The sequence below is a fragment of the Nyctereutes procyonoides genome, unplaced genomic scaffold, assembly GCF_905146905.1.
Source record: "Nyctereutes procyonoides isolate TBG_1078 unplaced genomic scaffold, NYPRO_anot_genome, whole genome shotgun sequence".
Lineage (NCBI taxonomy): Eukaryota > Metazoa > Chordata > Mammalia > Carnivora > Canidae > Nyctereutes > Nyctereutes procyonoides.
The window spans coordinates 13,262,750-13,266,414 of NW_026575135.1; the positions used below are offsets into that span (position 1 = coordinate 13,262,750).

The 3,665-nt window shown below is 37.1% G+C and overlaps 1 non-coding gene across 1 annotated transcript; it reads right to left on the reverse strand.

Moving 5' to 3' along the window:
• Positions 1-2,860: 2,860 nt before the first annotated feature.
• Positions 2,861-2,932, reverse strand: TRNAR-CCU (transfer RNA arginine (anticodon CCU)). The gene has a single exon. It is a non-coding gene; the product is annotated as a tRNA-Arg (tRNA).
• Between the last annotated feature and the right edge of the window lie 733 nt (positions 2,933-3,665).

A 3,665-nucleotide genomic window follows, 5' to 3' on the forward strand; every position in this document is an offset into this window, starting at 1 on the left:
TAAAAGTTGTGGCTTGAGAACAGTTTTGCATTTAAAAACACTGGAAATGCTGGAGCCTTTTTAAGAAGTAAATGTCAAGGCACATTAATATAGAGTGAACATAAATGCCTTCTGGTTTCTCAACCTATTGAGAAAGCCCATTTGGTTCATCATTGTAGCCTCTTCTAAACTCTGAAAATAGGTCCTCTATATTATTTTAATGTTATTTCGAAAAACAAATTAAACATCTATTAAAGCAACCAGGTAATAGGGAAAAAAATATCTTATTTAGAAGCTTAATGGGGCTTTTACTCCTGGGAAAAGAAAGTAAATTGTTTCCTGTGGGAAGGTGCATAAACTCTTTCAGGCCCTTAGGTAATTGTTTAGGAGAGTGTTGGTAGAGATAATTTACAATCTTAGGAGCCAAGGTTCAAGGCAAAAGTAATGAACTGCCCTGAGGTAAGGCTTCTTTTTCAAAAGAAGCCTGAAACACAACAACTTCTATTCCTTACTTTGCCTTTCTTGTTAGCAATGCAAATATCCTGACACACTGGTTGCAATCTTGGGCTCTGGAGTCAGACAAATGTGGGTTTCATCACCAGCTTTGCATATTACTAGCTGTGGGTCTTGTCCTAGTCTGCGACATTGCATTGTGATTATTAAAAGGCAGAGAGCACTTGGCAGGTTTACAATGGTGTATTGGGCATATTTGTGCCTGGAACAGGTAATTTTTAATGCACCTCTCTAGGTGACAAAGTTATTATCACTAATAATCATTTTCTAATTTATTTTTCTGTTTCAAAACAATTAAAAAATAAATTTCAATTTTTAAGAACTAAAAGGTGTATTTTGTTTGAAAAATATACACTTATTCACCAAGGTATTGTACCTTGCAGTTCACAGTTTTACTATTTTGAGGTTTGTTTTAAGATTTTTAAATTTATTTGAGAGAGAGAGAGAGTACACGAGATGGGGCGGAGGAGAGGGAGAAGCAGACTCCTTAATGAGCAGGGAGCTCAATCCCAGGGCCCTGAGATCATGACCTGAGCCAAAGGCAGATGCTTAACCAACTAAGCCACCCAGGCATCCCTGTGTGAAGTTTTTTTTTTTTTAAGATTTTATTTATTTATTCATGAGAGACACACAGAGAGAGAGAGAGAGAGGCAGAGACACAGGCAGAAGGAGAAGCAGGCTCCATGCAGGGAACCCGACGTGGGTCTGGATCCCAGGACTCCAAGTTCATACCCTGGGCCAAAGGCAGGCGCCAAACCACTGAGCCACCCAGGGATCCCCCCTGTTTGAAGTTTTAAACTATAACTAAAAACCCAAACTGTGACATAAAATGATTGCATTAAATTAATCTAGTTTTGTTTCTTTACCTTTTGAATGACTGTGCTGTTATTGTTTATTTGTACTTGCTGTTTAAATGTAGGGGTGTGTCCTACCAAGGGGCTATAAAGAGGAACACTGCCCTAAATGAGCTTGAACAATTCCTAACCATTATGAACTTACTCTTGAAGCAAACCCATGAAGCTGTGTCTACATGTATCACGGTTGACTGTGCAAGTACGGTTTCTTTGGATTAACTTCTATTTTGGAATACAATGTTTGTTAAGAGACAAGTAATAAACTTTTGCTAATATGAAGTATATATATAAAATATATATTATATAATACGTATCTTATATGCATATTATATAATAAACATCTATAAGGTTATATATATACATCTAATATAATATATATACATATTCTTAAAACTCAGCAAGCAGTTTAGAAGGTAGTCCAACCAAAGATGTTTTAGAGAAGAGCAATTTCATCACTGACATTGTTCAAAATTTCAGGCACATGGTAATAATAAAAAGCAGGCAGATAAAGCTTGATTACTTTTGAAAATTCTCTATAGACAATGCACCTTATATGTCATTAGCTACTCCCACTGCCCCACCCTTGGCACAATACTATAAAGCTCCTGGTTATAGTATGCAATCAACAAGTGTCAGCTATTAGTATTTTTCTACAAGTCTTAAAAACAAAGAGATTTCTAGGGTCTTTTGTGTTGCAGAGAGAGAGAGAGAAAAATGGAAATATGACTTATGCCCCATTAAAGAAGTAGTGTTATCTTTTAAAAAGAATAATGTTTTTCTGTAATAATAGCAGTAGATACTTTCTTTTTTTGAAAAAGATTTTATTTATTCGTGAAAGACACAGAGAGAAAGAGAAAGGCAGAGACATAGGCAGAGGGAGAAGCAGGCTCCATGCAGGGAGCCCGATATGGGACTCGATCCCAGAACTCCAGTATCACGTCCTGAGCCAAAGGCAGATACTCAACCATTGAGCCACCCAGGTGTCCCAGCAGATTCTTTAAAAAAAAAAAATTATTAGGGTAAAGTACACATAACATTTGCCACTTTAACCACTTCATTTTATTATTTTAACTAATCTCTACCTACATCATGGGACTTGAACGAGCCCAGAGGTCAAAAGTCACAAACTCTACCAACTGAGTCAGCCAGGCACCCCCATAGCAATAGATGCTTTTCAATTTAGAAAATACGATGTGTAAAAAAAGCATACAAAATGCATTAAAAGTCCCCGTGGCCCTGTTATCTAAAGACAACAATAACTTGTTTATCTACTGTATGTATCCCAAGATTTGTACATTCAATTATTTTCATCTTCACTATTAACCTATGAAGTAGGTCATTTTTTACATTTTTCATTTCTTCACATTCCTCTTTTCCTTTTTCACAGAGGAGATAACTGAGACCTGGAGAAGTTATATAAGTTCATAAGTGGCAAAGCTGGTATTCAATGACAACTCTGACTGGAAGCCCAATCTCTCTCTTTTTTAAAAAATTTATTTATTTAATAATCTATACACCCAATGTGGGGCTTGAACTCACAACCTGAGATCAGGAGTCACACACTCTTCCGACTGAGCCAACCAGGTGCACCTGAAAGCCCAATCTCTTAATAACTCTACTATTGTATATCTTTATAACCTTAGGGAATACATTCAGAGGATATAAACAGAATTGTTTTTAGATTTATAAATGAGGGTACTTGTCACAGTGATAGTTGTAAAAACATATTTATGTACATAGAAGGCTGAGAAGGAAGCAATAACACATTACTGGTGGCTAACTCTTAGTTACTGAATTACTGATGATTTTTTATTTTATCGTATATAATTGTCAATATTTCCTAAAAATTTTTTTAAAGATTTTATTTATTTATTCAGGGAGAGAGAGAGAGAGAGAGGGAGAGGCAGAGACACAAGGAGGCAGAGGGAGAAACAGGCATCATACAGAGAGCCTGACGTGGGACTCCATCCAGGGTCTCCAGGATCACGCCCTGGGCTGCAGGCGGCGCTAAACCGCTGCGCCACCAGGGCTGCCCAATATTTCCTAAAATTTCTATGTTAAGAATGTGAATATTTTCAAATGTGAGATCTTCTTTTATTATTATTTTTTAAAATATTTTATTTATTTATTTTTGAGAGAGAGAGAGAGAGTCAGAGACACAGGCAGAGGGAGAAGCAGGCTCGGATCCAGGGTCTCCAGGATCAGCCCAGGCCAAAGGCAGGAGCTAAGGCAGGCGCTAAACCGCTGAGCCATGGGGCTGCCCTTCATTTAATATTTAGATTTTGTTTATTTATTTGACAGAGAGAAAGAGCACAAGCA